The 23,474-nt window shown below is 40.8% G+C and overlaps 1 protein-coding gene and 2 long non-coding RNA genes across 4 annotated transcripts in view; 1 reads left to right on the top strand and 2 right to left on the bottom strand.

Moving 5' to 3' along the window:
- The window catches only part of lrfn5a (leucine rich repeat and fibronectin type III domain containing 5a), a 106,489-nt gene that overhangs the window by 22,771 nt on the left and 60,244 nt on the right, over positions 1 to 23,474 (top strand). The window lies entirely within an intron of this gene.
- Positions 11,883 to 12,302, bottom strand: LOC127656546 (uncharacterized). The gene is made up of 3 exons (XR_007972179.1): positions 12,149 to 12,302; positions 11,970 to 12,072; positions 11,883 to 11,898 (listed from the first exon to the last, which is right to left on the bottom strand). It is a non-coding gene; the product is annotated as an uncharacterized LOC127656546 (long non-coding RNA).
- On the bottom strand, positions 18,966 to 19,363 carry LOC127656547 (uncharacterized). The gene is made up of 3 exons (XR_007972180.1): positions 19,232 to 19,363; positions 19,053 to 19,155; positions 18,966 to 18,981 (listed from the first exon to the last, which is right to left on the bottom strand). It is a non-coding gene; the product is annotated as an uncharacterized LOC127656547 (long non-coding RNA).

The following is a 23,474-nucleotide window of genomic DNA, read 5'->3' as shown; positions in this document are numbered from 1 at the left end:
ATATATATATAATATTTTCTAAACAGAAGAGAAAAATAGAACAACGTTCACTGCACACTGCCTAACTGAATCTATCTCCTAACAGAGGAAAGAAAGTTTTGACAGGGTGTGTGAAACACACAGAAACAGAATCGCTCTGAAAAAGAGTTTCTGACTGACACCTGGTGACGTATCCATTTATAGCCTGGCCTCAGGTGCATCTAATGATTACATCAGCCGAGGCTATAAATTCCGGTCAATGTTCATTGACGTGTTCCACACATTTATTCAGCTCGGCTCACAGCTAAAGCTGTTCCCCCGTAGCGCTTAGCAGCGCAACATCGTAGTGAAGCCTTTTGTAAAGGGAACATGGAAGTGTTGAGGTTTACTTTCCCCCTTGAGCAAAAAAAACATTACCTTTGCTTTTTCCACATGGATAAAGTAGTCTCTTTAGATGTCAAGAAATGTCCAAATGTTTAGCAACACTGAACACATATGAAATGTTTCATTGCAACATGGCTGTCAGACATCGAAATGCTTACTTTTGATTGCCATGTTTTCTTGTAGTGTGTGACAGAGATCGCTTGCGACGGTCGCATCACACTGAGTTGTTTATCAGCATTTGCATAGCTTTGATGTCACAGTTCCCATCGGCACTGTGCTATAATATATGCGTTGTTTTCAGACATCAGGTTCTCTGCTTTTACTCTCTGACTTTCTTTTTGTTCATCAGTTTTACATTTTAGTCACTCTCCAATATGTTTTTTCTCTAATGATCCTCACATTGCTCATCTGATTATTTTTTTCTTAAATTTCTTTTCAGTACTTGTATTTCCTCAAAAAAATATTAGTGTTGCGCAGTATACCGGTGCTAATGAAATATCGCAATACCAACAAATTTGAAATGTTACGATATCATCTTGTTGTTAATTTCGGTACCATTTTAAAATATGCTGCCATTAGCGTAATGTAATGTGAGAGTTTTGAGACGAAATCAAAAACCATTTGAAAAAGAAAAAGCCCAGTGTGGCCATGAATGATCATTAAACAGCAGAAGGATGTCATTTAATGAAATAATATACATGCACTGCATGCCACAGTATGAATAAGAGGCACCTCTCTGCCCTGTCATCTCCTTCACACACACACACACACACACACACACACAAACACACACACACACACACACACACACACACACACACACACACACACACACACACACACACACACACACACACACACACACACACACACACACACACACACACACACACACACACACACACACAAATGCAACACACATTACTAATGCTTGATTTTCATGCAGTGTGTCCAATAGAATCCATCTGCAGAGCCACATATCAGTGTGTTTAGTGTATAAATGGCTGTGAACGCTCAAATTAACTCTTTCTCCATCGCAGCTCGGAGATATCAGAGTCACAGGAAGCTTGATATAATGAACCCTTCACAAACAGGAAGAACTTTCAAAAATAAAGTTCTTCTGAAATGAGAGCTCTATTCAGCTGATTGTGTGAAATTGAAGACATTACGACAGAAAAATATTACTACTGTTGAAAAGTGTAATATTCAAAGCAGTTGCAATAATACTTAATACTATAGTAACAATAAAATAATTTGAAATGGTTATATTATTAGAATTACTATCTGTAAGCAATGTCAAGTGTACTGAAAATCAGCATGTTGTGATTGAGCCATGGCAGCCTTTTGCCTCAGGTAATCAGATTGTTTTCATTAATACTGTAAAGCTCTGTTGTGCATCTTTTTTGTTTATATATATATATATATATATATATATATATACACTCACCTAAAGGATTATTAGGAACACCATACTAATACTGTGTTTGACCCCCTTTCGCCTTCAGAACTGCCTTAATGCTACGTGGCATTGATTCAACAAGGTACTGAAAGCATTCTTTAGAAATGTTGGCCCATATTGATAGGATAGGATCTTGCAGTTGATGGAGATTTGTGGGATGCACATCCATGGCACGAAGCTCCCGTTCCACCACATCCCAAAGATGCTCTATTGGGTAGAGATCTGGTGACTGTGGGGGCCATTTTAGTATGGTGAACTCATTGTCATGTTCAAGAAACCAATTTGAAATGATTCAAGCTTTGTGACATGGTGCATTATCCTGCTGGAAGTAGCCATCAGAGGATGGGTACATGGTGGCCATAAAGGGATGGACCTGGTCAGAAACAATGCTCAGCTAGGCAGTGGCATTTAAACGATGCCCAATTGGCACTAAGGGGCCTCAAGTGTGCCAAGAAAACATCCCCCACACCATTACACCACCACCACCAGCCTGCACAGTGGTAACAAGGCATGATGGATCCATGTTCTCATTCTGTTTACGCCAAATTCTGACTGTACCATCTGAATGTCTCAACAGAAATCGAGACTCTTCAGACCAGGCAACATTTTTCCAGTCTTCAACTGTCCAATTTTGGTGAGCTCTTGCAAATTGTAGCCTCTTTTTCCTATTTGTAGTGGAGATGAGTGGTACCCGGTGGGGTCTTCTGCTGTTGTAGCCCATCCGCCTCAAGGTTGTGCGTGTTGTGGCTTCACAAATGCTTTGCTGCATACCTCGGTTGTAATGAGTGGTTGTTTCAGGCAAAGTTGCTCTTCTATCAGCTTGAATCAGTCGGCCCATTCTCCTCTGACCTCTAGCATCAACAAGGCATTTTCGCCCACAGGACTGCCGCATACTGGATGTTTTTCCTTTTCACACCATTCTTTGTAAACCCTAGAAATGGTTGTGCATGAAAATCCCAGTAACTGAGCAGATTGTGAAATACTCAGACCGGCCCGTCTGGCACCAACAACCATGCCACGCTCAAAATTGCTTAAATCACCTTTCTTTCCCATTCTGACATTCAGTTTGGAGTTCAGGAGATTGTCTTGACCAGGACCACACCCCTAAATGCATTGAAGCAACTGCCATGTGATTGGTTGATTAGATAATTGCATTAATGAGAAATTGAACAGGTGTTCCTAATAATCCTTTAGGTGAGTGTATATATTAGTGTTGTCAAAAATACCGGTACTCCGGTACCAAGTCGGTACTGAAACAAAAAAATGTTTACGATACCAGAATTTCTGAAGGTACCGGAGTACCGGGTACCGGGTGCAGAGTGGGGAACTTTTGAACTCTCACAACAAGCAAAATATGATGACAAGCAAAGTAGCTGCTGATGCTGCGGAGTCTCAACTGAATCTTGTCGAAAAGAAAAGTGGAAAAAGCCAGGTTTGGAAATTCTTTGAATTTGAAGCTGATGAAAAGGGAAACATCATAGATCAGCAAAAACCTATTTGTAAACGGTGCTTTCGCAATTTTCTGACGAAAGGAGGAAACACATCGAACTTAATAAAGCACCTGAAAGACAAGACACCCTGATTAATTCAAGCAACCAAAGCAGGTTAGTTTAAAAGCATTTGCATTAGGGCTGAAAACGATTAGACGACATTATCTTTAGAAAATAAAAAATGATGAGAAAAATTATCATTGTCTAATAGTCGTTTGATCTAATTTAGTGTAAAATGAAATCATATTAAACTGTAATAATGACGCGCGAGAGCAGCACTGCAGATCACGCCTGACTGTAGGAGCGGAATAATTACACAGATCACAGTCAAGATGCACTCTAAACTTTCACAGCTTCATTTTATGTAGATCCAAAGTATTAGGGAATTATAAAAAACCTCAAAATAAATAAATTCAGAAGCAGTCTCGTTTTTGCATAAGCGGAGCCGGAGCTCTTTTAAAGGAAACATCTTGGCGTTACAAATGCAGTTATAATTAATGTGTTATAGCTTTATTAAAGTTCAAATAATACAGAAGCAGGTCATGTTAATAACTTTAAACTCAGAAACTTGCATTTCTCTGTGTGGTAAACTCAATGAGTTGCGCGAATGTCCCGATCTAAAGGGAGAGATTGAAACTGCACCCGGCTGAGAGAGACTCTGCCTCGGAGACGCTCATCCCTCGAGCGCGGACGCTTAATTCAGCTAGATTACAACGCGATGGCTTGTGACTTATTTAATCATAATATTTGTCACTGTGCATTTCTTATCGTGAAGAAAAATTGCAATATGCAGCTTTATTAATACGAGAGCACTTTGCACATTAGTTTAGAAATGTTTTTTTATTCATTCTATTGTATGCTTGTTTCTTTAGGGGTTTTTTTAGTACTTGGTAAAAACTTAAAGTAGAAGTTGCAAAAGTTGAAGCAAATCTTATTTAAGTGCATATTTCTGTTCTTAGTTCTGCTGCTAATGTTTTGTTAACTTTGTTAATAAAAGAGTGTTGTTTAGTAACCTGTTTTTGCTTTGGTACCGAAAATGGTATCGAGTACCGTGAAATTTCAATGGTATTGGTACCAACTACTGAAATTTTGGTACCGTGACAACACTAATATATACTATAATATATATATATATTGTTGAAACATATTTTATTTTCATTTGATTAAAGCTGTATAGTATGTATTTGATTAAACACAATTTGTTCATAACATTGAATTAAAACATTTAACATGGATTCCAGAACAATTTAAACAGAAAAGGCATAATTTGCATCTAAAAGACTTTATGCAGTTATTTTATTCTCTTGTTATTTTGCGCATCTGAAAGACACAATCTTTAAAAGATTGCGTGCTAAAATGCAAACCTTTAGTAAATCAGGGCCAGTGTTTTTTTTATTTTATTTTGTTTCCAAATTCCATGTTTTCCATTTTATTATTTTAGAATTCCTTGTTTTAACAAACCATGTACCAGAATTGAAACTTCCACTTACATATAAGTAAGTCAATTCTCAAATATAATATAGAGTAACGATTGACCATGATAGACTATGATTTCCGTGATGCAGAAAACATATACAGAATCACAGACTTCATGCACTTCAGTCACAAAAACGTTTTAGATATTTGGGAAGAAATGAATGTATGAATGCACAAATAATCAAATTTAAATGTCATCTTGTAATTACATTTAACCAACTTTTCCCAAGGTACATTTTAATGAATGTATGAAGTAAGTTTCCTTCAAGTTCACACAGGTGTTTTTCAGCACATTCAATATATATTTAAAACGAGCAAGAGTGCGATATCACAGCAGTGCTGCTTTAGGGCCATATAGCACGATTGCGAGTGTGATATTGCTTATATACAACAGTTCAATGAACAAATAAATAAATACAAAAATTAGGAAAAACTGAGTATGGTCATAAAAAATGTGTGTGTGTGTGTGTGTGTGTGTGAGAGAGAGAGAGAGAGAGAGAGAGAGAGAGAGAGAGAAAGAGAGGTGGAGCGTGTTCAATCACCTGTTACACCCAAGCAGAGATGCTGTCAGCTTTCTGAAGGTCAGGTTTCTCAGTGTAAAAATAGCATCCAAGCTGGGGTTTTTCTCCCTATTTCACGGTATCCGGTGCTCAAGAGTCGATCACTATAGAAACCGCAATGTCCTCCACCATTTTAAACAACTTCTTGATTGGTTCCCTGTTTAATTGTTAGAGCTTTCTATGATGTCAGCATTTCTAATCACAGTGGCTGAATTCTATGTGGGCCTCTGCATGAAATACAGCTGCGATACTGCACACGTGCGATCAGCATTCATAGCATCGGTTATCCATGTTTTTGCAAAGGGCAGATCAAATATTTTCCTGTATTCCTCCCAACAGACACCCTGACAATGTGTTTTGCATTAGGGAAAGTTAAAACGCCATTAAATTTGATGACTTTTCATACATATTCAGGGATGGTAAGTGAGCAGAATGTGGCTTGTATATAATTTCAGACCAGAAGCTATTAAAGTTTCAATATTAATCAAGGCAGAGTGGCCCATTCAGAGTCAAACATATGACTCTTGTAATGCAGAGAAGTCAGTGCTCGAAAGAATGTGCTATGAATTAAAATGCCCTCTGATTTTTTTAACTGGTTGTGCTTTTTCACCTGTGGTTGAGATTTCAGATGGGAAATCTCAAAAAAAGACACTGCTGCTTAGAGTTGGCACGATATTCATGACTTTCAGTTCTTTTAATGGTTCCCTTATGTGCAATATTCCGTCAACGCAGATGGGACATATTATGAATTAACATGAACTAACAATGATCAATTGTATCTTTATGAATTATCATTAACCAAGATTAATAAATGCTGTAAATACATTTTTCATTGTTAGTTCATGTTGCAGCCTTATCTCATGAAAATAACGTGATCGTGACAACATTTTTGCAAAACGAAAATATGTTCTTCATTACATGTTTTGTTGAAGTTTCCCAGTGAAATGTCCAGCGAGGGGTGAGTAAAACTGTGTTATAATCAGACAAGGTTTTTAAGGTTAGATGGAGGTTTTAATGAGTAAAGCGTACCCCTCTCACCTTAAACTTAACCAATATTGTCCTAAAATCAAATGTGAGGTAAACAGAACAAACATCCTTACCCTTAACAAACACCTAAACCTAACCAATAGTGTCCTAATGCTACATCACTAACATAAACCTGCAGTGAGTGACAGCAGTGTAATGGGGGAGTTTGTCACGTTGCCCGATTTCTGTGTACAATTTATTAAAAATGTAATAACAGTTTTGTTTTGTCGTGTTAATAAGTAGGCCAATGTGAATGTGATTTGAACAAAATAGCAATAAAGTAATTAACTGTTCTAAGTGTGTTTTGGCGGTGTAGACAACATAAAGAATATGGCATGAATAGCATATCAGGAATCACCATCGTTGTTATCGCGTCTGCTCTAATAAAATCCAATTGCCACGCAGCTGGTATTGATAGATTTAACATTTTCACGAATCGCACAAACTCCGAAAGAAAATGACTGTTTTTAATTTCCAAAGTGCATCCATTGAGGCCAAAAATTATCTAACGATGGTCTTACATGAACAAGATCACCATTGAAGATCTAACAGGATGAATGGTCCCCTGTCTCTCCATGAAAGGGTTTACTGAACGTTGACTAATAATTTAAGCAGTAATTTAGCAATAATTGAATTTATTATATACCATACATATACATTTAAAATAAATTGTATTTGCCTTACCTTAACAAACATTATTACAATCTAAAATACAATACAATATAATGCTTAAAAGATGCTTAAAAGAAACTGAAGCGCAGCTCATATCCACCATTGAAATCTGCTACTCTGAACAGCACAATTGCTTACTTTGTGATGTCACAGTTTAATTTAATATTTTAATCAACATTAATAATCGCATTTACAATATCAAGGGCAATAATCGACAATTATGATTTTTGCTAAAATCATGCAGACCTACTTCGATGACACTTTCGTCTCACATGCCAGTTTGCATGCTTGGCTGGGCTTGAACATTATATCAGGTCCAACACTATATCAGGTGAGCTACCACGCAAGCTAATCATGATGAAACAAGTGTTGAAATGTAGATGGGTCTGTAATACAAGTGTTAAAATATATTGTTTTTCAAATGATGCGTTATAGTAAAGAGCCTCACACTAGTAAAAAAAAACTAAAAAAAACATACTTTCTCCTAATAGTGCTGAATGTAACCAATTACCTCACAATAAGATACACACCTCTACGCATACACCGATCAGCCACAACATTAAAACCACTTGCCTAATATTGTGTACATTTTGTGTTGTGTATTATATGTATATTGTGTATAAATACAATGATGCGTACATCCTCATTAATGTGAAATAAACTTTATTAAACCTTATGCTGCCTCTGAAACACAAATACAAAATTAAAAAGGGACTAAAAAAAAACAAAAAGGTACTACACAAATTTCAGGACAAATCAGGGCTGTATGCAAAAATTTAATTAGGAAAAAATGCAAAAGAATAATGACAGATTAAAATAATATGATGATAAATAACAATATTTGTTTATTTTTTTGGAATGTTTATTTATCTGGAATTTGCATAAGCATGATGTCATGCAGCTGCTTGGTAGTCTCATTATAAAGTGTGAACATTTCAACAGGATATGCAGTTTTAATAGGTTTTTGCAGTCTGGCAGTGTGTGTTTATAATGTTACAATGCACACCTCCGTTAGAAGCAGAGCACTTTAAGTTTGGTGTGCTGTCACCCTCTCGCAGTTGTGCAAAAAGGCTCTTATTGTTAGAGTGACATTTCTTGGTTATTTTGTTATGTTTGAGATTTTGCTTATCACATCGAGTTAGATGAGGAAGCTGACATGCTGTTTACTGGTATCGTGCATTTTATGGATCATGCATTTTTATTTTGACTCGCTATTATTCTCAGGATCTTGCGTTTGAGAGGTTAAAACATCATCCATCAATAATTAATTATTCAGAACACTGTCTGTCATTCTAACAGATAGGCCTACAAGCAAGAATCTCTGCTTAAACCATCTTCACCTGGTATATTTTCACTATCTCTGTCTTTGTGTTTATGTGAAAGAGAGAAGAGGAGAGCACTTGCAGCCACGTGGGACTGAGAAAATTACGCTTTGAATGCAAAACTAACCAACGTGCCTCTTTTAAAAGTACTTAGTATATGATGCAAGATGCATCAGGGAGTTTTTCTTCTGATTGTAGGTTGCAATAATAAATTCATAACTTTGGGTGTAAGATCAGCTGCCAATCGCACCGGTGCAGCCAAATAATTGTCCAAATTCGCACTCAGTAATTTTCACTGTTTATCCGTGAGGGATAATGGTCGACTGCAGAGGATCATGCGGGAGAGAGAGATAGTTTACGGAGGCTTGATTAGCCTAATACGGGACCGGGTGTGTAGGATCACGACCCGGCCCCGCCCTCCGCTCTGCCACAAGGATGTAATATGTCAAGCTCACTTGTTTTGGAATGAAGAAGAGAGAGAATAGCTAGTTTCCAACCCTTAAGGGAAATGAACATATATCAATATACAGATGGACAAAAGCACCGCAACACTTTATATTTAAAACTGGCCTAAATTTTTTCATCATAAAACATCGTTAATTTTTTTTTTCACAACTGGTCGACATAGACTGAATTAATCAACTAGTGGCAGAGCTAATTGTCTAATCAACGACTAGTCAGAAAGCCCTCATACATTCATAGAATGTGTTTCTCCATACACGTTCAACCTAAAGTCTCTCTGAAAGGGTAAGGGAGGACACAACAGGTGTCGTTTAGTTGGTGTAAACCCTAGAAGAGACACAATCTGAGAAAAATGGCAGGTGGAAAGTGGACTGACAATGGATGCTGTCCTCCCCTTTTCCTTTCAAGAGAGATTGCCAGTTGTATTTGTGTAGAGAAATGCAGTCTATAAACGTGTGAGTGCTTTCAGACTGGACAAAACACAGTAAGGTGAACAATTGGCCACTGAATTTGCTTTTGGCAAGTCCCTCTAAAGAGCCTTGAGATGTGATCTAAATGACCTCTGAGTCACTGTGTGTGGGATAGTGGCAGCAATATGGCCCTCACAACAAGACTGTCCTGGTCAGACCCCTCAGTTTTTCTGGAGGGATCAGCCATAAGTGGCATAAGTCCCTCTCCTTAGTCTCTCAATTGATGTTATAAAAACATTTTTGTCTCTCCTCATACCCCAGATATGGAGAACTATATTTAGTTTTTGAGCCAGTGGTATATAAACTGTGACCTACTTCTCTGAATAATGGGATATGCATGATTTGGTTTGGATTGCAGGTGAGCGCATGACTCGAGCAGCTCCGCCACTGGAGTTGGAACAATGGGAGTGTGTTAAAGGCTAAGTTCAACAGAAAGTAAAAATTCTGTCATCATTTTACTCATGACACTTCAAACCCTATTACTTTCTTCTGTAGAACACAAAACATGAATATAGAAAGAATATCCTGGCCAGTCATGATGTGAAGTGAATGACGACTGGTTGGCAACCTCAAAAAACAGCATATCATAAATGTATCATAGAAGAAATCCATTTGACTCATGCATAACTGCAAATCTTCTTACAACCATATGATAGCTTTATGCTAGGAATTAAAGTTGTTATTTACTGATATTTTTCACATCCAATGGTCTTTTAAATGCTGCGACTAAATAATTAATTCAGTTAATATCAGAGAAGTCTAATAGAGCATTTTTATGATACTTCTATAGTGTTTTTTGTGTGTCCTTTATGAAGCTTAAAAGCTCCAGTCAACATTAATTGTAATGGCATGGAAAAGAACAACCAGTAAATTCTTTAGAATTTCTCCCTTTGTTTACCACTGAATAATTAAAGAAAGAAAAGAATGACATTTGGAAGAGTAAATGATGCCAACATTTTCCATTTCTGGTGAACTATCCCTTTAAAGAATCAATGTGTCTATGCCACAGGCAGGATCAAAGTGGAATAGCATCCTGAATCTGAGCAGTATTGATCAGAGAGGCTGCAACCTTGTGCCTCACAGCCAAACGTTGCTGATGAGGAACTAGAGGGGAAACAATCTGGAACATTTGAGATGGCAGAGCCAGACTTAGCCACGGGCAATGTGGTTTAGATTCTAGCTGCAGAATTGCAAAGATAAGACCCCACTGGGGAGAGGGAGAAGAAGGGGGGGATAAACTGCATCTGCAGAGACCTCAGGTGCAGAGGCAGCACAGGTGCTGCAGAACCCAGAGGAGCTGAGGTGGTCTTCTCAACCTGACTTGTGTCTAAAAAAAACTAAAAAACTAGAATGCACAAATGAAACTGCAATCCACATGGGCAACAACATTAACTCCAAAGTGCAGAAAAAATATTTTTTTATGCTTCTCCCTAATTATAGTACCTATTATAAATATATAGTACTCATTCCTCTTTTAATAAAAAAGAAATATATATATCATGTGATTGTAATCTTATATATATGTGGGAAAGCGCGTGAGGGCAGCTCTATTATAGATGGAGTCGGGCGGGGCAAAAAGTTATACCCACGCTCAACTCCGGTTGATATTATTTCCGACTACGCCACCTGAGGAATTTCACCCCAAGAATTTAACAACCCCTAACTTAAAGGCACACGCAGATCCTAATCATAGACGGAATCAGAGACCATGGTAATCGTACAAAAAGTTTATTAATTAGTTAAAAACACAGTAATTAAAAAAAGGCATTGACCAACAATCACTCTCATCCACTTGTTCATTTTATCGTGGGCAACAGAGGAACCGGGCTTACCAACAGGGGCAGTCTCACGATATCACCCTTAGGAAAAATCACTATTCACCAGTGCACACACACACACACTAGCACACACTCAGCAACTCACTCAGAGCAGACCACGACACACAGTGAGTATGCCACCACCAAAAGATCACTCGCCTGCCCCCGGTGCCCAGGTCCTGTCAACAAACGAAAAAGACATTAAGAAAGAGCATGGGTATGCAAAGAAAACAACATACAACAATATAATAAATTAATACAATCCCAGAAGGAACCAACCAGTTGGTCCCAACTCAAAACCCCAAAAAATGACAAGACACAATATAAACGTAAAGCAAAATAAAACAAATGGTCAAAATGGATTCGGCTGTGTAACTCAACCAAATTTGAGTTACAAATTTATACTGTTTTGATAAGTAATACTGTAATACAGTAATTCTCTAAATCACCATTAAATTCAAAACGAAGATATAAATTTAACACTTGCTTGACCATTGAAATCAATTAAAGAAATAAACAAAAGACACAAAAGATACCCCAAGCACTAAATAAATCACTGCGCCCAGTACAAAACATTCAATTTAAGACACATGAGAGCTCGTGAGCAGCGTATCAGTCCCGTGCTGGATGCGGGATAAACAGTGGAAACAGAACAGCAGTCTATGATGAAGCAAAGCAAACAGCACTTATGCTGAAGCGCAGGTGTTGGAGCAATCAGCACATTATGATGAGGCACAGAGCACATACTCATTCGAACGCCGCTATTGCCCTTAGCGCATGCCTAAAACGAAACAGAAGATGTTATACTGCAATTAATTCACCCTTAGCTTCACGCTCGAGCAATATACTCACAGCAAAGCATGCTGTCCCAGGATCACTATCCCAAACTATGCGGTGGATGGAGCCAAATGTCTCCGACAAAACTCATTGGCAGGAAACGCCGATAGAGCTTACACTACATGAAGCATACAGATTAGTCAGTTACCCACTCAAAAGTACCCCAAAAGCGCCGCACACAACCCTTCCCTTACCTGTCTCGATTGTCCGCATTCGACTTCCCAGGAGTACACACTCAGTAGACAGCACAGCCAGTGGATAAGCAGCTTTAGCGGTCTTTACGATCAACACAGTCAACACTGCACTCCAGCAATGAAAACAGCAGGGCGCGCAGATGACGTCACGGCCCCGGAAAATGACGCACATCAATGAACTGGTAGCCCGTGCTCTTTATACGCTAACAGGTGCCCGGCCATTGGCCAAACCTCAAACAAGTGGGAGGGGTGATAACCCGTCCTGCCACAATCTTCCCTCCATTCTGTATCGGCGCCCGACGATAGACTCAATACAGAGCCACCAACATCACTCATGACCAAGGCCTAAACAGGATGTCAGGAGTAGTTAACTCAGAGCCGACTAGCGACCCTACTTCCTATCTCACCTACTCTCCGGGAAGATGGTGCAAGTTTCCATGCCGACCGGCTCCAACTCGACCTGTCCGCCGAGGGGCAACCACCATATCACCCTGGGAACCAAGAGACACCACCGGTCCCCTGCCCAGGTCACCTGACTCTCCTCCATCTGCACCTATAAGGGAAGGATCCAATGGCACTCGATTCGTACCAGGATTGTCGCATGCCAGACGACCAGTCGCTCGAGCAACGCCAGGGGTCTCCGGCACAAGCACAACCAAGTCAACATCATCTGCCTCATCTACCGGCGGTTCTTCCTGAACTTCTACCCCAGCCCCAAGCTGACCGTCTGGCAGGACCTCTTTCCGGCCACAAGCCTTCAATAACGAGCGGTGGACGCATCGGACCTTACTTGGATCCTCCACAGGTGCGATAGTATACACTACACCTCCCGCCTCCGGAGGATGAACCACTTGAAACAACACCGGGCTCCACAAGTCTGCAATCTTATGCCGCCCCTTAAACGAATGATCTCAGTAGGTAAACAAGCTGACCCTTCGACAAAGGTAAGTCACGAACATGTAAGTCATGTCGTTCCTTTCGACGATCCGCAGCTGCATTCAGGCGTTCCCTTGCCCCCTGAAAGGCAACCTGTAACCGCTTTCCATGTTCCACGATCCAACTCTGAACACTACCTGCCATTGGTTCTGACACATTTCCCAGCAGAAAGTCCACCGGCAACCTAGGTTCTTGACCGAACATCAAGTAATAAGGAGACTCTCCTGTCCCCTGGTGAGGGGTGGTGTTGTAACAGAAGAGTACCTGCGATAAACATGAAGCCCAGTCCCTCTTCCTAGGGCCAGGCAGGGTACGCAACAAGGTATACAACGTGCGATTGAACCGCTCACATTGGCCATTCCCGGCCGGATGGTACGGTGTAGTACGAGACTTCTTAATGTGATACAGTTCACAGAGCTGCCGAATCAGGGCAGATTCAAAGTTGCGACCTTGGTCGGAATGAATACTGCCCGGGACCCCAAACTTAAAGAACCACTCCTCAACCAGAACCAGAGCCACTGTCTCGGCTCGCTGGTCACGGGTAGGTATTGCCATGGAGAACTTACTGAATACATCAGTCATGACCAAAATGTTCTCCTGGCCTGACAGAGAAGGTTCAAGTACCGTGAAATCGATGGCCAAGACCTCGTTAGGTCTAGAAGCCAACAAATGGCCCATATAGCCCCGTGCCACCGGTTGACTCTCCTTCGCAAGCTGGCACCGTTCACACTCCTTGCACCAGCGAGTAATATCTGCAAACATACTCGGCCAGTAACACCGACGTCTAATCAACTCACTAGTCCGTTCGACTCCCTGATGACCGTGCTGTTGATGCAGCTGCTCTAAAACTTCCTGCTTCATTACCTCCGGCAATATTAACTGGTAACAATCTTCTCCCCATCAGGACGGAAAACTTGCCGATACAATACTCCCTCCTTCCTCACAAATCGGTCCCACTGTTGCAGCAATGTGAGAATGGGCTTAGCCAACTGGCGCCGTTCTTCAGGCATGGGACGCTTACCCCGTCCCCAGAACTGCAACACTGGTCCAATGATGGAATCAACTTCCTGCATAACGCACAAGTCAGAAACAGAATAACTAGGTAAGACAGTCATCTCGTTGGCAATGGCCTGCACCACGCCATCTGGTCTCACGGCTTGCTGTAGGGACTCAGGCACCGGGATACCAGCGGCCAAGCCCTCAACATCACCCAGATTAACGGGGTTCTGTCGGGACAGGGCATCCGCGATTGCCATTACTCCTCCCGGACCTATACCTCACCTCGAAATCAAAGGCAGCTAGCTCAGCTGCCCAGCGCTGTTCCGTGGCCCCAAGCTTGGCCGTGGTCAAATGACTCAAGGGGTTATTATCAGTAAACACCAGGCACTTATGTCCCAACAAGTATTCCCTGAATTTCTCCACCATGGCCCACTTAAGCGCCAGAAACTCCAATTTCATGGAACTGTAGTTGTTCATGTTACGCTCAGTGGGCCTCAAGCTTCTGCTAGCATAAGCTATGGGTCGCACCTTTCCGTCGCATTCTTGGGAGAGTACAGCGCCTAAGCCCCCTGGCTAGCATCTACCTCCAATATGAAGGTTCGGGAGAAATCCGATAAGCTAGCACAGGTGCGGAGACTAACTTACCCTTCAAAGCCTCAAACGACACCTGACACTGTTAGGTCCACACCTGAACTAAACTCTGCCCCTTCCTCTTCCCTGACTTACCCCCAACAACCTCAGCCACCAGTCTATGTAAAGGTGCCGCCATCTTGGCAAAACCCTCAACAAAGCGCCGGTAGTAGCTCGCGAACCCCAGAAATGTCCTCAATTCAGAGACAGTTGTTGGGCAACGCCACTGTGCCACAGCCTCAATTTTGCCCGGATCGGTCGCTACTCCCTGAGCCGAAATGACATGCCCTAAGTACCTTACCTCACGTTTGAAAAAAGCGCATTTCTGCAAATTTGCCTTAAGCCCTTCTCTCTCTAAACGGTCCAAGACCATTTCCAGCCTTTGTAGATGCTGGGCTACTGAGGTAGAGAATACAACGATGTCATCAAGGTATAACAAGAGTGACTGACATTGCTGGTCACCGAACAAGCGCTCCATCAACCTCTGGAACGTGCTTGGCGCTGCAGAGGCCGAACGGCATACGGTTGAATTCAAATAGCCCGAAGGGTGTGCAGAATGCGGTTTTCGACCTATCGTGTTCTGTCACCGGAACCTGTAGGTACCGCTGGCTAAATCCAATGTGGAGAACCAGCGGGCCTCGGACAACGAATCTAACGATTCCTCAATGCGGGGAGGGAAAGGCATCCTTCCTAGTTTTGGCATTCAGGTGACGGTAGTCTACGCACATGCGTAGACTACCATCCTTTTCTTCACCAACACGATAGGCGATGCATACGGACTACTGCTCTCACGAACTATACCGGCTTCCAACAATTGGTTAATATGAGTTTTAACTACCTCATATTCGAAGGAGGAATGCGCCTATACCGCTAGCGCACAGAGGCGTCGTCCAGCACCGGTATATCATGAGAGATTAAACGGGTGCAACCTAAATCTCCCTCATGGCAAGAGAACACCGCTTGATACTTCCGTAAAAAATTCCTAACCTGATCCTGCTCTGCTGCAGGCAGAATGGATAAGTCAAGGGACTGAATCTGGTCGAACGAAGGAGACTCCCCCTGCACTGTGGGACTGTACGGTGGCAACTGTGGCCTTAACTTCAACGACCCCCGTGGCAGGTTAACTAAGTAAACCTCCTTCATACTTCCCACCACTGTGGTAGGGCGGAGCACTACATCAGCTGCCCCAACATTTACCACGGGCACATATGCAGTACCTCGATTTACCTGTACCAAGGCTGGTGAGGCCAAGAGCCCAGCAGGAAGGCCTGACTCGGGGGCTCAAACAACACAGTTCGGCCCTCGTATTGGGCCGAACAGGTTGTAGCAACCCACTTAATGGTACCCCCAGGAATGCGTTGCACCCTACGCCCACGCATCCTCACCCCACCCACCTGTCGGGAGTGGTCTTTTATACTCACGTGTTGACAATACTGAAAAGCCCTCGACACGCCTGGAAGCTGCATAACCACAGGGAGATCAAAAGCGCTAGCCATGCTGGCCAAAGAGCTCCCGGTAGCACCGGCCAAGTATATTCATCCCCAGCACCCGGGGACATCTACACTCAGCCCACCAGGAGGATCCCTAACCACCAGGACACCACACCCCGTGAATCAACCTGCCGCACATTTCTACATCTAACTCCAAATAACCGATGTACGGGATCTCCAGCCCATTAGCCGCTCGAAGCTGCAACCACTGACAGTCCTGTAAACGATCCCGCCCCAAGGCTCAAAGTGTTGACGAAAACAACTTTCTGAAATAGTCGACACCATTGACCCGGTGTCCACTAAACAGGGTACTAACACTCCTCCTATGGAGACAGTTAAATGCGGACAAGAAGAGATCAAGCGAGAGAATGGGCCACGTACGTCTGTGGGACGGGAGTCAACTACCTCCCCACCAAGGTCGTGACTCTGCGACCTGGTGGGAGCTAGTTTTCCGCCGGCCGAGGAGAATGCGGTGGTCCATGTGTACTAGTAGAGGGACCGGCTACAAGCTGGGAGGGCGTGGGGAGCCCGCCCCCCATCGCACTCCCGAGCAAAATGACCCGGACGCTGACACCGTCTACATATAACCGGACCCGACCGCGGTGACCGACTATGCACGTATGGGGTTTGGAGACGAGCAATGGTCTGTGTGAGCTGGTTTAACTGTTGTTGTTGCTGTCGAAACATTTCCCGCAGTTCGCTCATCTCAGACTGTTGTGGGGAATTCTGCCTACCAGCGGAGGTTCCCCCACTTACCCCATACTGAAGACCATAGGCTACCGGGACGGACTGACTACGCCCCCTTGCACCCCCGGGCATCCCCTCACGTTCCCACCTAATTGCTTCTCCACGGACTCCTAATAACGTAATAGTGGGCTGACGACGAACCAATTGTTTAAGCTCACGCCGCAGAGTATTATCGGATACATGCTCCACAAATTGATCCCGCAATACAATTTCAGAATTTGCAACAGCATTAGGTGCTTGGGTCTTAACTCTTTCTAAAAGAGCCATGAGCGCAAGGGAGAACTCCAACAGGGTTTCACCTTCCTGTTGCTTCCTTGAAAAGAAAGCCTCTTGTAACGTGACGTATGACTGTGAACACCCATAAAGCTCTTGCAACGCTTTTAATAATTTTATTAGGATCTCCACGCTCTTCCTCAGGACGATATCGAATCTCCTCTCGGGCCTCTCCTCCAAGTGGTCAAATACAAAGAAAGCTTGTTCAGCGATCCCCATATACCACGCTCTCATGCATGCCCGTGCCTCCTCGACCCATTCATCGATACTTACACCAGATTTACCACTAAATTTCGGGCACCGACGCCTCGAGGCACAAAACCAATCGCTCCGGTGCACTAGCACCAGAAAGTTGGGGAACTACAGGTGGAGCAGTAGAGGTGCTAGGCAAGGCTTCAACCTCCCGGAAACACCAGCCACAGGCTCTGTAGCTGCTGCATCCTGGCATTATCAGCCCTTAACTGAGCTACCAACTCCCGCAACTCCTGTAATTCTTCCTCCATTTTGAAAGAATTTAAATGAAACTTACCACCCCAGAGAAGGAGACCCCCGAAATTACACCACGCTGCTGTTCTGTTTCCAAAAATAGAAAAATCAAAACCATAAGGACAATACAAACACACCGAAAACCCACTGTCTCTGACCCAGTCCAACGATAACCCTGCCGACTATACGCCAAATGTGGCAAAGCGCGTGAGGGCAGCTCTATTATAGATGGAGTCGGGCGGGGCAAAAAGTTATACCCACGCTCAACTCCGGTTGATATTATTTCCGACTACGCCACCTGAGGAATTTCACCCCAAGAATTTAACAACCCCTAACTTAAAGGCACACGCAGATCCTAATCATAGACGGAATCAGAGACCATGGTAATCGTACAAAAAGTTTATTAATTAGTTAAAAACACAGTAATTAAAAAAGGCATTGACCAACAATCACTCTCATCCACTTGTTCATTTTATCGTGGGCAACAGAGGAACCCGGGCTTACCAACAGGGGCAGTCTCACGATATCACCCTTAGGAAAAATCACTATTCACCAGTGCACACACACACACACTAGCACACACTCAGCAACTCACTCAGAGCAGACCACGACACACAGTGAGTATGCCACCACCAAAAGATCACTCGTCTGCCCCCGGTGCCCAGGTCCTGTCAACAAACGAAAAAGACATTAAGAAAGAGCATGGGTATGCAAAGAAAACAACATACAACAATATAATAAATTAATACAATCCCGAGAAGGAACCAACCAGTTGGTCCCAACTCAAAACCCCAAAAAATGACAAGACACAATATAAACGTAAAGCAAAAATAAAACAAATGGTCAAAATGGATTCGGCTGTGTAACTCAACCAAATTTGAGTTACAAATTTATACTGTTTTGATAAGTAATACTGTAATACAGTAATTCTCTAAATCACCATTAAATTCAAAACGAAGATATAAATTTAACACTTGCTTGACCATTGAAATCAATTAAAGAAATAAACAAAAGACACAAAAGATACCCCAAGCACTAAATAAATCACTGCGCCCAGTACAAAACATTCAATTTAAGACACATGAGAGCTCGTGAGCAGCGTATCAGTCCCGTGCTGGATGCGGGATAAACAGTGGAAACAGAACAGCAGTCTATGATGAAGCAAAGCAAACAGCACTTATGCTGAAGCGCAGGTGTTGGAGCAATCAGCACATTATGATGAGGCACAGAGCACATACTCATTCGAACGCCGCTATTGCCCTTAGCGCATGCCTAAAACGAAACAGAAGATGTTATACTGCAATTAATTCACCCTTAGCTTCACGCTCGAGCAATATACTCACAGCAAAGCATGCTGTCCCAGGATCACTATCCCAAACTATGCGGTGGATGGAGCCAAATGTCTCCGACAAAACTCATTGGCAGGAAACGCCGATAGAGCTTACACTACATGAAGCATACAGATTAGTCAGTTACCCACTCAAAAGTACCCCAAAAGCGCCGCACACAACCCTTCCCTTACCTGTCTCGATTGTCCGCATTCGACTTCCCAGGAGTACACACTCAGTAGACAGCACAGCCAGTGGATAAGCAGCTTTAGCGGTCTTTACGATCAACACAGTCAACACTGCACTCCAGCAATGAAAACAGCAGGGCACGCAGATGACGTCACGGCCCCGGAAAATGACGCACATCAATGAACTGGTAGCCCGTGCTCTTTATACGCTAACAGGTGCCCGGCCATTGGCCAAACCTCAAACAAGTGGGAGGGGTGATAACCCGTCCTGCCACATATATATATATATATATATATATATATATATATATATATATAAAAATCATAAAAGTATAATTTCTGGAAGTGCAATAAATATTTTGTATGTAAACCACAAAAATCGTACAAATCTCATTCGTGCTTGCGTTTAATAAAAAATTACAAAATGTCGCCTTTGGATGTGTTATGCCAGGTCTTATAAATGTAAATGTTTACATGCACAATCTTACATGAAAAATAGCAACTAACATGTCATAGATATTTGAGGTAAAATGTCAAAGGTTTAGGCTTAATATTTTTCTGAATAAAAATGATAAAAAATGCTCCTGCTCTCCTCCTATACTGCTTGAATTGTGTGAAATGAAGCCACGTCACTTAAAAGATATAATTTGAATTGAAAGAAAAAATAATAATTTCTGGTTGTGTAAGTGAACAGCAGTATCACTTTATCAAGCTATATAAATAGAAACAGTTTAGTAAAGTTGTATCTAACCCCAATGGTTGTGGATGATCCAGGTACAGTATATAGAGGGTTTGTTCACAAATATGGCAGAGAGAGCGTTCATAGAGTAAAGTCATATGAAATATATATATTACTGGAAGGTCAGGCAGCACAGAGAAGCATTGCCATGTGCTTTCAATCAGTGGCGCTGATTGGTTCTGTTGACGGCATCGCGGTTACCAGCTCCCTTTCTGGACACATACCACAGTGCAATTTCGGGGAGGGCCTCCCTCAGCATTTAACTGCAGCAGCGACAAGAGACCATTAACTTCTGATACGCCTCACATCCGTTTCATTTGGGTGGGCTTCATAGACTGTAAACCTCTATCAATAGCCATCCAGTGACAGACGTTTCGAGTGGGATGTGCGAGAGGGGGTGTGTCTTAAAACTGAGTCGAAAGTTCATTGGTTGCTCCATCATGTCAACTGTTCAATGGCATTTTTAAACTCAATTGTAAAATGTAAAAAGAAAAGCCAAAGTAAAAAAAGAAGAAAAGCAACTGGCAAATGAATAAAGAACAGCAATTGCCAAATGCTTTTTTAAATGCAATTTAAAAGGTGCATTGAGAAATGACTTATTAATGTGCTATTTTATTGTCACATTTAATTATACTTTAAACATGAATTTAAACAATTCATACATGATTTATTAAAGCACAATTTTATTGTTAAATATAATATAATTTTTAAACGTGAATAAAATAAACACATTTAAATGTGTCTATTTATTTGTGCATTTATATGTTTTTTTGATAATATATTTCTTCATTCTTTTTTAATCAGCACTCCGTGGATTCCATAATAAGTCGTTTAAGCATAAACCAATTGGCACATCTAAACACACCGTTACCAGCATTGTTATCAGCTTATCCAATGTGCACAAGCATTGTGTGCAGGCCTTTTCTTGTTTTGACATCAAAAGCAAAACACGATGAATACAAAATATTATGTTTTCTTTTGTTGTCGCAAGAAATTAATATTGAGTTGGAACAAAATGTGAGTACAGTAAATGAAATGGTGACAAATTTAATTTGGGTTGAACTGTTTCTTTAATTAACAAACAAAAATAGTTTGCCTGCAGAAACCAATTCTGATGAAAATTACGAGTTCTGGGAGCAATCTTGCATCTTCAACCCTTAAGCAATAAAGACAAGCCAACAATTTGCCAAAAACAACAGCAAGCATTGCTGCAAAACAAATTGATTATAGATCTAGCCGGTCCCTTCCTCCTGATGCCAAGCAGGCTGAGAGGGAGGTGGGGTGCTATTCCGACTGATTGTCCATTAGACTCTGCATTAATCCTTAAATGCAAAATCAATACCGAGAGGCAAATGAGATCAGAGCCCTGTTGGAGTTGGGAGGAACATTCACTGAAAAACAAATACGCTGATGCCAGTCATGCTCTGAGGAGATATTTGTTCATTTTCCCCCCACTTTATTTTCATGCCTCTTCAGAGAAAACAAGGACATCTAAATATGTCTATTGAGACGTGCATAGAGCTTGAGAGTTTTTTGATACTCTTGTAAATACTTCAGTATTGCACAAAGTTAGGGGTGGGTGGTATTACCAAAATATTATAGTACAATACAAATAATTTTATTTCATGTAACATTATATATGACAATATGTTATTATAGCTGGAAATACCAACCAAAATGTTTTTATACAGTATATTGTATAATTTATTTTGTTATTTCATTTTTGAACTGGAAGGATACAAACAAAAAGATAAGACTGTTTGGTAACACTTAAGATTGCATTTGTTAACATTAACTGCATCAGTTAACATGAACTAACAATGAACAATACTTTTACAGCACTTATTAATCTTGGTTAATGTTAATTTCAACATTTTCTAATACACATTTCAAATTAAAAATTTTATACATTATGTGTTATGACCCAACATTAACTAGCAATAAAATATATTATGAACATCAAGTTTATTAATTCTGTAAAAATATTGTTCAATCAGGATCACTTCTGTCATATGAATACTAGAATACTTTTATTCATTTATAGAGGTGAAGCAATTTGTTGGTGTTGTGGGTGTGGTTCTGTTCCGGGCAATCTCCAAGTATAGGTCTCTGCAGAACAATAATGGGTGTTTTCAAATCTGTGGCCATTTTCAAACTGGGATGGGTATTTTTAAACTATCCATTTTAATAGGACCGCTCTGATAAGTGTCTGAATTTTATTGGTATACGTCATAATCAACTGAGTGTCAGCTGATTGCTAGCTTGACTCACATGACCTGACAGAACTAACGCTATGCTTGATTTCATTTTTAGTTCATGCTTTTATTAATAGAACCTTAAAAAATAGAACCTAAAAAAAACAAAATGAATAGAATGTAAAGTATTACCCATTAATCATTACAAATTAATGAAAGGTCATCTGACATCTGACAAATATGGAGAAAAGTATTAGCAATTTGCTTTTTGTAAATCTGCTAAATGATAATTGTTAATGAAATAACTTGATATTTCTTGAATCAGAACTAAATGAATGGGCAATAAATCAGCATTTCAACTGTCCATCTGAATTTCCATTGTTTTAATCATTACTGAAACTGTGATAAATCTTGTGTGGAAATATACAGTGCTTGTTTATCTTTGCAAGAGGATTCATTTGCGTACAGTACTGAGAAGTTCATAGCAGCACATATGGAAGCCCTCAGGAGTCATGCATAATTTTTCTGTCTTCTTTTTGAGATGTCGACTTAAGACTTCAGAATGCAGATTTTTTTTTTATTCAGAAAATAAGACAACAGTAATGTATGTCCTCTGAACAACATTATTTAATGATTCTAATGTGGTTACCAAAGGGTCCACTAAGGTTGCGAATTACACATTGACCTTCGTGGGGTACTCTTCGTGGGGAAGCAAAGATATATATATATATATATATATATATATATATATATATATATATATATATATATATAGATAGATATATAGATAGATAGATAGATACAAATATTACATAATTATAAATGCTAACACATGAGCCTAAATCAAAATATATATTTATATATTTAGGTTTTTCCCATTAGGTGCTGCTTGAATAAATAATTAGGTAAAAACAATACCAGGGGAAATTGATTTTTTTATGCCGTTTGGTAGAAACGTATCTGTCATCTAGTTCTCCCTCTTTATGATGGCACTTAAATATTTTTTTAAAAGGCAGCAGCGATTGCGATAGTTGCTATTTACACTAAGTATAAATAGAGATAGATGCTATTTACACTAAGTGTAAATAAGTGTTAATAAGTATAAATAGCAACAAAAAGCATCTTCTTTGCACTAATTGCAAATTGTTAGATGCTATTTACACTCATAATTAAATACTAACTTATAGTATCACTGCAGTGTGTTTATTGTGTTTATTTAGAGTCCCAGAGACATCCTAAAGCAACCCATAACCTAACCCTAACCTTACCTTACAAAAATGAACTATGGTTTTACTACAGTAACCACAGTATCACA

This window comes from Xyrauchen texanus, chromosome 16 (assembly GCF_025860055.1).
Source record: "Xyrauchen texanus isolate HMW12.3.18 chromosome 16, RBS_HiC_50CHRs, whole genome shotgun sequence".
NCBI lineage: Eukaryota > Metazoa > Chordata > Actinopteri > Cypriniformes > Catostomidae > Xyrauchen > Xyrauchen texanus.
The sequence above is the reverse complement of the archived record's forward strand: the minus strand, read 5'-3'. Positions and strand labels throughout refer to the sequence as shown.